Here is a 13,441-nt window from a genome sequence, read left to right as displayed (position 1 = left end):
AATTTTCATTACTACTATGATACGCACCGACTTAAGTTCGAAAAAACGTGAAAATTTGCTGCCCAACCTACGTGGTCGACAGGATAAAGTGACAAGGTACAAGTTGGTGTAAAGAGATTGTAAAAGACGATCATGACAGCTCGAAAATATAATTGCAAACAACTTGTGAGTCGGAAAAATCGAGTAGGACGAAATGAATCGCAAAAATAATCTAACTCACGAAAACGATTTAATAAGCAAAACGAAGTTGAACGTAGGCAAATAAAATAATGAAAAGCGAGAAATACGAAAATCACTTAAAAGGATCAACGGTAGAAGTGTTCTCACATAAACCTTACCAAAATTGAGATTACTTAACAAAAAGTTTCTCAAAAACCTTATTAGATTGTAGCGAGATTATCTAGTAGTAAAAGTTTTTCAAAAGCTTTGTGAAACTCAAAAACAGTAAAAAATTTTGTCACAAAAGACCTTATGAAACCTTCAACAAAAGGAATAATAAATGTCATCACAAGCGATTACTTCGTTAAAAGTCCTATCCAAAAAGGACTAGAAAATAAAGGTTGTTGTTTAAAGATCTTATTAAAAAGGATCAAAAGTCAGCAGCCATCCACAAAATATACAAAACATAAAAAATTATTTATCAAAAGGTCCCACAAGCCAGGCCTTAATAAGAATATCACATAGGGCCAATCAAAGGGTTGGAGTCATCAGCAGGAGAGGAGGCCAGTTTAGTTGTGGAAGTCAGAGGGGTAGGAGGAATCTCCGACACCAGAAGTCAGGTCTGCCTAGGGAGGGGCTGAAGAGCTCGGCTGTGACCCCTCAGTTGGACCGGTATCCCGGGGAGGGGATTCGATTATGCGCTGTCCCGCGGTCTTAAGCTCGGAGTCAGTTTCAGGATGAGGAGAAAAAACTATCTCTCCATTAATGACAACCTTGTCAAGATGAAGAGATGAAAGGTCCAGGTCAGGAGCAATGACTCCGACCTGTTCTTTCAACACCCTAAACACCTCCTCAGTACCCTTGACAATGGAGTCCTCCAAGTCCTGGTAACCCTCCCGAGGCTGCTCCACCTCCCTTTTCAAGTCAACATTGGCCGAAAAGATGCGTACATAATTCTGCTCAACCTTCTCCTTCAAACCCTCAGCCATGGCACAAGAACCTATTAACTGTTTCTCTCTTTTCCGGGCTTGGAAGAGTTCTTCTTTCAGCCTATCATTCTCCTCTTGTAGCCTCTTCTCATCCTCTTGATACATAGCAATTCGCCCCTGGAGATTCTCTAAAGAGTGTTGGGTCACACTCAAAGGGGTTTTTTCTAATATATCAAGAAGAGAGGTACAGATCCCGGTAGTCCAAATTTCTCCTTGGATTAAAATTTGAAGATGGTTACGGATAGCGGCATCATCCATAACAATTTGGCTATACAGAAGGATGTGCTTCCTATAAACTTTTACTCCGTCAAAGCCGGTGTCTCCGACGTTAGAGGCACCGGCTTTTGAGATCTTGCATTTTTTCTTCTCAGGTTCTGAGAAAGAAATGATAGGAGGGACAGGGGCAGGAGGAGGAAGAGGAGGAGTAGGAATTGGATTTACCAAAATTGGCTGGGAGGAAGTCCCCAAATCCAAGCTTTAAAGCTAAGGAGGAGTGGCAGAAGTTCCGACCTCTTGTGCAGCAGCTTGGGCATGAGCATTTCTCTTGGCTTCCTGCACCTTTTGATAAGCAGCTCTTGACCCACTCTTCATTTTTATGAAAAAAGGAAGCAAAAGCAATTGGTGCACAAGTCAAAAGTAAGAAAAGTCACCTACAAAATCATACACAAAAACTACCTAGCTCGGTCCTGACATAGCTCAGAGATACAAGAAAAAATTTCTTGGTGTCCAAGTTTGGAGCACGTCCCCAAGCCACTCGAAAAAACTCTACCACAACCTCCTCTACCTCGTCCAAATTTACCAAGCCATATTTCTCTACGGGGGAAGTCTCAACCCAGTATAAAGAAAATCGGGGCTCATTATTTTCATTTAGGAAAAAGGAATGATGACCTTCAACAGCTTAAACTTTAAAGAAGAAATTTTTGAAGTCATGGAAAGACTCATCAAAAATGGAAAAAACTTTTCGGCCTTGTATAGCTCGGAAGGAAACCCACTGCTGCTTGTTTTTAGCACTAACAGGTTTTGTTAAATGAAAAAGATAGAAAAAATTCTTTAAAGAGATCGAAAAATCAAGTGCATGGCTGACAAGCTTGTAAATCTTGAGAAAATCCCAGGAATTGGGGTGAAGCTGGGAAGGAGCTACCCTACAGTGGGATATCACATCCATCTCAAAGTCGGAAAAGGAAAAAGTAACCCCTAAACGGGTGAACAGACAGTCGCACGCAAAAAAGAAATGGGGGTCAGAATCTTTCATTCTCCCACAGCAAACCCGGTCCTCTGGGTTCAGGGCCACTAATTCATACTTTGCTTCATCAACATCAGAACTGCAAATTCTATGCTGTTTACGAAGTTCGGTAATAAAAACACTATCGATGATGGGGTGTTCAGACAAGACAGAGGAATCTACCCATTCTAATAGAGCCTTCGTGATCCGAGAAGACATTTTCAGAAATGGGAAAAAGATATACAAGAAGATATACCTATATTGCACAAATAAAAAGCAACCGATCGCATTAAAAGAAACGATTTTGGTAAAAAGAAAAACACAAAAATCCCAAAGTTTCCTGCAACAAATAGCGAAAGCACCACAAAAACCTACTCTGAACCTCTTCGTCCATTATTCAGCACACTGAATAAAAAAATGAAGCCAATAAAGAGTGAAAAGTAACGAAAGACTAACCTTTCTTGGAGGAAAACTGACAGCAAGAAGGAAGGGGATGCTGAAAGCGCTGAAAATCCCAAGAACGGAAACAACAAGCACCAAAGCGCGAAGATCTTTTGAACAAAGAAGAAAGTACGAAGGAAGAATTCGAAAAGAAGAAAGAGAAAGAGACAAAAGGCATTTATAACATACTAGGGGCATAATAGTAAAATGACGCAATTATTAAAAGAACGTGCCATTACCAATGTAACTGCCCCCATGTGTAAATGCAAAAAGCCAAACGAACGCGACGGTTGATAAGACACGACGATTGATGATTTGAAATCACATCGGTTTTTTCAACTTGAAATCATGTCGGTTCCCCAAACTCAGGAAGAGGATAACGACTTAGGCAATCCCAAGCTCTATCGATACTCAAGTCCAACTCCTATTGAAGAGATCGGCCTCAAGTAGGGGCACTATTCATATCTTGGTCCAAATAATCAGCCAGGCCCAAATTAAGCTAAAAGGCCCAATCCAGCAGGTTGGCCTTTGGTGCATGAAATTGTGATCTCTAATAATGGCATTCAACTTGGTATGCGCATTTACTAAATCAACACTTTCTTCACAACTTCGCACAACTAACCAGCAAGTGCACTGGGTCGTCCAAGTAATAAACCTTACGTGAGTAAGGGTCGATCCCACGGAGATTGTTAGTATGAAGCAAGCTATGGTCATCTTGTAAATCTTAGTTAGGCGGATAATACATGGTTATGGATTTTTCGAATAATAATAATAAATAAACAGAAAATAAAGATAGAAATACTTATGTAAATCATTGGTGAGAATTTCAAATAAGTGTATGGAGATGCTTTGTCCCTGTTGGATCTCTGCTTTCCCACTGCCTTCCTTCAATCCTTCTTACTCCTTTCCATGGCAAGCTGTATGTAGGGCATCACCATTGTCAATGGCTACATCCCGTCCTCTCAGTGAAAATGGTCCAAATGCTCCGTCACAGCACGGCTAATCATCTGTCGGTTATCGATCATGTCGGAATAGAATCCATTGATTCTTTTGCGTTTGTCATCATGCCCAACAATCGCGAGTTTGAAGCTCATCACAGTCATTCAATCCCTGAATCCTACTCAGAATACCACAGACAAGGTTTAGACTTTTCGGATTTTCATGAATGCCGCCATCAATTCTAGCTTATACCACGAAGATTCTGATTAAGGAATCCAAGAGATATGCGTTCGGTCTAAGGTAGAACGGAAATGGTTGTCAGTCACGCGTTCATAGGTGAGAATGATAATGAGTGTCACGGATCATTACATTCATCATGTTGAAGTGCAACGAATATCTTAGAACAGGAATAAACTGAATTGAATAGAAAATAGTAGTAATTGCATTAAAACTCGAGGTACAGCAGAGCTCCACACCCTTAATCTATGGTGTGTAGAAACTCCACCGTTGAAAATACATAAGTGATGGTCCAGGCATGGCCGAATGGCCAGCCCCCAAAAATGTGATATGAATTCGAAAATAGGGAGAAGGACCTGGTCTAAGGACTAGGCGTCCAAAGATGTGGTCAAAAGACACTAGTACAATAGTAAAAAGTTCTATTTATACTAAAACTAGCTACTAGGGTTACAGAGATAAGTGATTGATGCAGAAATCCACTTCCAGGGCCCACTTGGTGTGTGCTTGGGCTGAGCTTGAGCTTTACACGTGCAGAGGCTTCTCTTGGAGTTAAACGCCAAGTTGTAACGTGTTTTTGGCGTTCAACTCTGGTTCGTGACGTGTTTCTGGTGTTTGACTCCAGAATGCAACATGAAACTGGCGTTGAGTGCCAGTTTGCATCATCTAATCTCGAATAAAGTATGGACTATTATATATTGCTGGAAAGCTCTGGATGTCTACTTTCAAACACTGTTGAGATCGCACCATTTGGAGTTCTGTAGCTCCAGAAAATCCATTTTGAGTGCAGGAAGGTCAGAATCCAACAACATCAGCAGTCCTTTGTCAGCCTTCTTATCACAGTTTTGCTCAGGTCCCTCAATTTCAGCCAGAAAATACCTAAAATCATAGAAAAATACACAAACTCATAGTAAAGTCCAGAAATGTGAATTTAGCATAAAAACTAATGAAAACATCCCTAAAAGTAGCTAGATCCTACTAAAAACTACCTAAAAACAATGCCAAAAAGCGTATAAATTATCCGCTCATCACAACACCAAACTTAAATTGTTGCTTGTCCCCAAGCAACTGAAAATCAAATAGGATAAAAAGAAGAGAACATACTATAAATCTCAGAATATCAATGAATATTAGTTCTAATTAGATGAGCGGGACTTGTAGCTTTTTGCTTCTTAATAGTTTTGGCATCTTACTTTATCCTTTGAAGTTTAGAATGATTGGCATCTATAGGAACTTAGAATTTCAGATAGTGTTATTGATTCTCCTAGTTAAGTATGTTGATTCTTGAACACAGCTACTTTTATGAGTCTTGGCCGTGGCCCTAAGCATTTTGTTTTCCAGTATTACCACCGGATACATAAATGCCACAAACACATGACTGGGTGAACCTTTTCAGATTGTGACTCAGCTTTGCTAAAGTCCCCAGTTAGAGGTGTCCAGAGCTCTTAAGCACACTCTTTTTGCTTTGGATCACGACTTTAACCACTCAGTCTCAAGCTTTTCACTTGGACCTGCATGCCATAAGCACATGGTTAGGGACAGCTTGATTTAGCCGCTTAGGCCTGTATTTTATTTTCTTGGGCCCTCCTATCCATTGATGCTCAAAGCCTTGGATCCTTTTTACCCTTGCCTTTTGGTTTTAAGGGCTATTGGCTTTTTCTGCTTGCTTTTTCTTTTTTTTTCTATTTTTTTTGCCACTTTTTTTTTCCACAAGCTTTTGCTATTCACTGCTTTTTCTTGCTTCAAGAATCAAATTTATGATTTTTCAGATTATCAGTAACATTTCTCTTTATTCATCATTCTTTCAAGAGCCAACAATTTTAACATTCATAAACAGCAAGATAAAAAATATGCACTGTTCAAGTATTCATTCAGAAGATAAAAAGTATTGTCACCACATCAATATAATTAAACTAAATTCAAGGATAAATTCGAAACTCATGCACTTCTTATTCTTTTGTATTGAAACATTTTTCATTTAAGAGAGGTGAATGATTTATGGAATTATTTATAGCATTAAGACATAGTTACTAAATACTAATGATCATGTAGAAAAGACACAAACATAGATAAACATTAAGCATAAAAACCGAAAAACAGAGAAATAAGAACAAGGAATGAGTCCACCTCAGTGATGGTGGCGCTTTCTTCTTGAAGAACCAATGATGTCCTTGAGCTCTTCTATGTCTCTTCCTTGCCTTTGTTGCTCCTCCCTCATTGCTCTTTGATCTTCTCTAATTTCATGGAGAATGATAGAATGCTCTTGATATTCCACCCTTAATTGATCCATATTGTAACTCAAGTCTTCCAGAGAAGTGTTGAGTTGTTCCCAATAATTGTTGGAAGGAAAGTGCATCCCTTGAGGCATTTCTGGGATTTCTTGGTGATGAGCTTCCTCATGCGTCTCTTGGGATCCATGAGTGGGCTCTCTTGTTTGCTTCATCCTCTTCTTAGTGATGGGCTTATCCTTCTCAATGGGGATGTCTCCTTCTATGGTAACTCCAGCTGAGCAACATAGATGGCAAATAAGATGAGAAAAAGCTAGCCTTGCCATGATGAAGGACTTTTCGGCTATTTTGTAGAATTCAAGGGAGATGACTTCATGAACTTCTACTTCCTCTCCATTCATGATGCTATGAATCATGATGGCCTGATCCACAGTAACTTTGGATCGATTGCTAGTGGGGATGATAGAGCGTTGGATGAACTCCAACCATCCTCTAGCCACAGGCTTGAGGTCCAGTCTTCTTAATTGAACCGGCTTGCCTTTGGAGTCTCTTTTCCATTGAGCTCCTTCCACAAATATGTCCATAAGGATTTGGTCTAATTTTTTATCAAAGTTGACCCTTCTAGTGTAGGGGCATGCATCTCCTTGCATCATGGGCAAGTTGAATGCTAACCTCACATTTTCCAGACTAAAATCTAAGTATTTCCCCCGAACCATTGTAAGATAATTCTTTGGATTCGGGTTCACACTTTGATCATGGTTCCTAGTGATCCATGCATTGGCATAGAACTCTTGAACCATTAAGGTTCTGACTTGTTGAATGGGGTTGGTAAGAACTTCCCAACCTCTTCTTTGAATCTCATGTCGGATCTTCGGATACTCATTTTTCTTGAGCTTGAAAGGGACCTCAGGGATCACCTTCTTCTTGGCCACAACTTCATAGAAGTGGTCTTGATGGGCTTTAGAGATGAATCTCTCCATCTCCCATGACTCAGAAGTGGAAGCTTTTGTTTTCCCTTTCCCTTTTCTAGAGGTTTCTCTGGCCTTAGGTGCCATAAGTGGTTATGGAAAAATAAAAAGGCTATGCTTTTACCACACCAAACTTAGAAAATTGCTCGCCCTCGAGCAAAAGAAGAAAGAAGAGAAGAAGAAGAAGAAAATATGGAGGAAAGGGAGAGGTGTGTGGTTTTGGCCAACGTGAAGAAGAGAGGGTTGTGGTGTGTGAAAATGAAGAAGGATAGAGGGGTTTATATAGTGAAGGGAGAGGGAGTAGGTTCGGCTATTTAGGGTGGGTTTGGGTGGGAAAGAGATTTTGAATTTTGAAGGTATGTGGGGTTTATGGGGAAGAGTGGATGGATGTGAGTGGTGAAGAGGTGATAGAGAAGAGAGATTGAGGTGATTAGTGAAGGGTTTTGGGTAAGAGTGTTTATTGGATTGTGTGAAAAAGAGAGAGAGGGTGAGTTGAGGTAGGTAGGGATCCTATGGGGTCCACAGATCCTGAGGTGTCAAGGATTTACATCCCTGCACCAATGAGGCGTGTAAAACGCCCTCTGCATGCAATCCTGGCATTCAACGCCAGATTGATGCTTGTTTCTGGCGTTGAACGCCAGCTTCATGCTTGTTTTGGGCGTTCAACGCCCATTTGCAGCATGTTTCTGGCGTTGAACGCCAGTTCCATGCTTGTTTCTGGCGTTCAGCATCAGCTCTTCTCAGGGTGTATTTCTGGCGTTTAAACGCCAGGATGATGCTTGTTTCTGGCGTTCAACGCCAGATCCGTGCTCTGTTCTGGCGTTGAACGCCAGCCAGATGCTCCTTGCTGGCGTTTAAACGCCAGTAAGCCCTTCCTCCAGGGTGTGCTTTTTCTTCTGCTATTTTTGATTCTATTTTTAATTTTAGTATTTATTTTTGTGACTCCATATGATCATGAACATAATAAAACATAAAGGAAAAATAAAATAAAAATAATATTAGATAAATAAAAATTGGGTTGCCTTCCAATAAGCGCTCCTTTAATGTCACTAGCTTGACAGTGGGCTCTCATGGAGTCTCACAGGTGATCAGGTCAATATTGTAGACTCCCAACACCAAACTTAGAGTTTGGATGTGGGGAGTCAACACCAAACTTAGAGTTTGGCTGTGGCCTCACAACACCAAACTTAGAGTTTGATTGTGGGGGCTTTGTCTGACTCTGTACTGAGAGAAGCTTTTCATGCTTCCTCTCCATGGTTGTAGAGGAACACCCTTGGGTTTTAAACACAAGGTAGTCCCCAATCAATTGAAGGACTAATTCTCCTCTATTAACATCTATCACAGCTCCTGTTGTGGCTAGGAAAGGTCTTCAAAGGATGATGCATTCATCCTCTTCCTTCCTAGTGTCTAAGATTATGAAATCAGTAGGGATGTAAAGGCCTTCAATCTTTACTAACACGTCCTCTACCAATCCATAAGCTTGTCTTACTGACTTGTCTGCCATTTGTAATGAGAATATGGTAGGCTATACCTCGATGATCCCCAGCTTCTCCATTACAGAGAGTGGCATAAGATTTATGCCCGACCCTAGGTCACACAGAGCCTTTTCAAAGGTCATGGTGCCTATGGTACATGGTATTAAGAATTTTCCAGGATCTTGTCTCTTTTAAGGTAAGGTTTGCTGAACCCATGTATCTAGTTCACTAATGAGCAAGGGAGGTTCACCTTCCCAAGTCTCATTACCAAACAATTTGGCATTCAGCTTCATGATGGCTCCTAGATATTGAGCAACTTGCTCTCCAGTTACATTTTCATCCTCATCAGAGGAAGAATAGTCTTCAGAGCTCATGAATGACAGAAGGAGGTTTAATGGGATCTCTATGGTCTCTATATGACCTTCAGATCCCTTTGGGTCCTCAATAGGGAGCTCTTTCTTGCTTGAGAGACGTCCCATGAGGTCTTCCTCATTGGGATTCACGTCCTCCCCTTCCTCCCTAGGTTTGGCCATGTTAATTATGTCAATGGCCTTGCACTCTCTTTTTGGATTCTCTTCAGTATTGCTTGGGAGAGTACTAGGAGGAGTTTCAGTGACTTTCTTACTCAGCTGGCCCACTTGTGCCTCCAAATTTCTAATGGAGGACCTTGTTTCACTCATGAAACTTAAAGTGGCCTTAGACAGATCAGAGATTAAGTTTGCTAAATTAGAGGTGCTCTGCTCAGAATTCTCTGTCTGTTGCTGAGAAGATGATGGATAAGGCTTGCTATTGCTGAGCCTATTTCTGCCACCATTATTAAAGCCTTGTTGAGGCTTTTGTTGATCCTTTCATGAGAAATTTGGATGATTTCTCCATGATGAATTATAGGTGTTTCCATAAGGTTCACCCATATAATTTACCTCTGCCATTGCAGGGTTCTCAGGATCATAAGCTTCTTCTTCAGAAGATGCCTCTTTAGTACTGTTGGATGCATTTTGCCATCCATTCAGACTTTGAGAAATCATATTGACTTGCTGAGTCAACATTTTGTTCTGAGCCAATATGGCATTCAGAGCATCAATTTCAAGGACTCCCTTCCTTTGAGGCGTCCCATTACTCACGAAATTCCTCTCAGAAGTATACATGAATTGGTTATTTGCAACCATGTCAATGAGTCTTGAGCTTCTGCAGGCATTTTCTTTAGGTGAATGAATCCACCTGCAGAATGGTCCAGTGACATCTTAGAGAATTCAGATAGACCATAATAGAATATATCCAAAATGGTCCATTCAGAAAGCATGTCAGAAGGACACCTTTTGGTCATCTGCTTGTATCTTTTCCAAGCTTCATAGAGGGATTCACCATCTTTTTGTTTGAAGGTCTGAACATCCACTCTAAGCTTGCTCAGCTTTTGAGGAGGAAAGAACTTAGCAAAGAAGGCCGCGACCAGCTTATCCCCAAGAGTCCAGGCTATCTTTAGGTTGTGAGTCCAACCATGTTCTAGCCCTGTCTCTCACAGCAAAGGAAAAAGCATGAGCCTGTAGACTTCAGGATCTACTCCATTAGTCTTAACAGTCTCATAGATCTGCAAGAACTCAGTTAAAAATTGGTAGGGATCTTCTGATGAAAGTCCATGAAACTTGCAGTTCTGATTAGAGCAACCAGTTGAGGTTTTAGCTCAAAATTGTTTGCTCCAATGGTAGGGATTGAGATGCTTCTTCCATCAAACTTGGAAGTAGGTGTAGTGTAATCACCCAGCATCCTCCTTGCATTATTATTTTCGGCTGCCATCTCCTCTTCTTTTTCGAAATTTTCTGTAAGGTTATCTCTGGATTGTTGTAATTTAGCTTCTCTTAGTTTTCTCTTCAGAGTCCTTTCAGGTTTAGGATCTGCTTCAACAAGAATATTCTTGTCCTTGCTCCTACTCATATGAAAAAGAAGGGAACAGAAAATAATAATAGGGATCCTCTTTACCACAGTAGAGAGATTCCTTTATGTTAGTAGAAGAAAAAGGGAATAGAAGAAGGAAAAGGTAAAAATCCAAACACAAGGGTGAAGATAGGTTCAGATTCTTGAGATGAAGAGAAGTGTTAATAAATAAATAAATAAATAGAAGAAGATGAAAGGGAGGAATTTTTGAAAATTAATTTTTAGAAATAAGTTAGTGATTTTCGAAAATTAAAGGAAGAAATAAAATTAGAATTAAAATTTGAAACAATTAATTAAAAAAAAGAATTTTAAAAAGGGGTGAGGAATTTTCGAAAATTAGAGAAGGGAAAGTAGTTGGTGGTTTTGAAAAAGATAAGAAACAAACAAAAAGTCAATTAGTTAGTTGAAAAAGATATGATTTAAAAATATATGATAAAAAGATATGATTAAAAAGATATGGTTGGAAAAGATTTAATTTTTTTAAAATTAAAATTAATTGCTTGACTAACAAGAAACTAAAAGATATGATTCTAGAATTTAAAGATTGAACCTTTCTTAACAAGAAAGTAACAAACTTCAAATTTTTGAATCAATCACATTAATTGTTAGTGAAGTTTTTGAAAATCATGAATAAAGATTTTGGAAATAAATTTTTTAAAATTTTCGAAAATATAAAAGAAAAATGAAAAAGATTTGATTTTTGAAAAAGATTTTGAAAAGATAAGATTTTTAAAATTGAAAATTCGACTTAACTTATAAGAAATAGCTAAGTTTTAAAAATTTTTGACTAAGTCAACTCAAATTTTTGAAATTTTGAGAGAAATAAGGAGAAGATATTTTTTTATTTTTGAATTTTTAATGATGAGAAAGAAAAAATAAAACGTCATTTTTGGGTTTTTCTCTTTTCTTTTTAGATCAAAACAAAGAATGCATGCAAGAACACTATGAATGTCAAGATGAACACCAAGAACACTATGAAGATCATGATGAACATCAAGAACATATTTTTGAAAAAGTTTTTATGCAAAGAAAACATGCAAGACACTAAACTTAGAAATCTTTAATGCTTAGACACTATGAATGCAAAAATGCACATGAAAAACAACAAAACATCAAGATCAAACAAGAAGACTTATTAAGAACAACTTGAAGATCATGAAGAACACCATGCATGAATTTTCGAAAAATGCATAAAATTTTTAAAACATGCAATTGACACCGAACTTAAAAATTGACTCAAGACTCAAACAAGCAACATAAAATATTTTTGAATTTTATGATTTTATAAATTTTTTTGTATTTTATTTTATATTTTTCGAAAACATATTTTGGAAAAAGGAAGTAATGAATCCAAAGTCCTCAATCAGAATCCCAGGAATCATATAATGTTAGTCTAAAGCTCCGATCCAGGAATTAGACATGGCTTTACAGCCAACCAGGCTTCAACATGTTACATGAAACTCTAGAATTCATTCTTAAAAACTCTGAAAATTTTTGAAAACAGGTGATAAATTTTTGAAAGATTTTTGAAAATTTTTTTTTGAAAATAAAACAAAAAAGAAAATTACCTAATTTGAGCAACAAGATGAACCGTCAGTTGTCCAAACTCGAACAATCCCCGGCAATGGCGCCAAAAACTTGGTGCACGAAATTGTGATCTCTAATAATGGCATTCAACTTGGTATGCGCATTTACTAACTCAGCACTTTCTTCACAACTTCGCACAACTAACCAGCAAGTGCACTGGGTCGTCCAAGTAATAAACCTTACGTGAGTAAGGGTCGATCCCACGGAGATTGTTGGTATGAAGCAAGCTATGGTCATCTTGTAAATCTCAGTTAGGCGGATAATACATGGTTATGGATTTTTCGAATAATAATAATAAATAAACAGAAAATAAAGATAGAAATACTTATGTAAATCATTGGTGAGAATTTCAGATAAGTTTATGGAGATGCTTTGTCCCTGTTGGATCTCTGCTTTCCCACTGCCTTCCTTCAATCCTTCTTACTCCTTTCCATGGCAAGTTGTATGTAGGGCATCACCATTGTCAATGGCTACATCCCGTCCTCTCAGTGAAAATGGTCCAAATGTTCCGTCACAGCACGACTATCATCTGTCGGTTATCGATCATGTCGGAATAGAATCCATTGATTCTTTTGCATTTGTCATCACGCCCAACAATCGCGAGTTTAAAGCTCGTCACAGTCATTCAATCCCTGAATCCTACTCAGAATACCACAGACAAGGTTTAGACTTTTCGGATTCTCATGAATGCCGCCATCAATTCTAGCTTATACCACGAAGATTCTGATTAAGGAATCCAAGAGATATGCGTTCGCTCTAAGGTAGAACGGAAGTGGTTGTCAGTCACGCGTTCATAGGTGAGAATGATAATGAGTGTCACGGATCATTACATTCATCATGTTGAAGTGCAACGAATATCTTAGAACAGGAATAAACTGAATTGAATAGAAAATAGTAGTAATTGCATTAAAACTTGAGGTACAGCAGAGCTCCACACCCTTAATCTATGGTGTGTAGAAACTCCACCGTTGAAAATACATAAGTGATGGTCCAGGCATGGCCGAATGGCCAGCCCCCAAAAATGTGATATGAATTCGAAAATAGGGAGAAGGACCTGGTCTAAGGACTAGGCGTCCAAAGATGTGGTCAAAAGACACTAGTACAATAGTAAAAAGTTCTATTTATACTAAAACTAGCTACTAGGGTTACAGAGATAAGTGATTGATGCAGAAATCCACTTCCAGGGCCCACTTGGTGTGTGCTTGGGCTGAGCTTGAGCTTTACACGTGCAGAGACTTCTCTTGGAGTTGAACGCCAAGTTGTAACGTGT

This window comes from Arachis hypogaea, chromosome 3, assembly GCF_003086295.3.
Source record: "Arachis hypogaea cultivar Tifrunner chromosome 3, arahy.Tifrunner.gnm2.J5K5, whole genome shotgun sequence".
NCBI classification, from domain to species: Eukaryota; Viridiplantae; Streptophyta; class Magnoliopsida; order Fabales; family Fabaceae; genus Arachis; species Arachis hypogaea.
Note: the sequence above shows the minus strand (reverse complement) of the source record.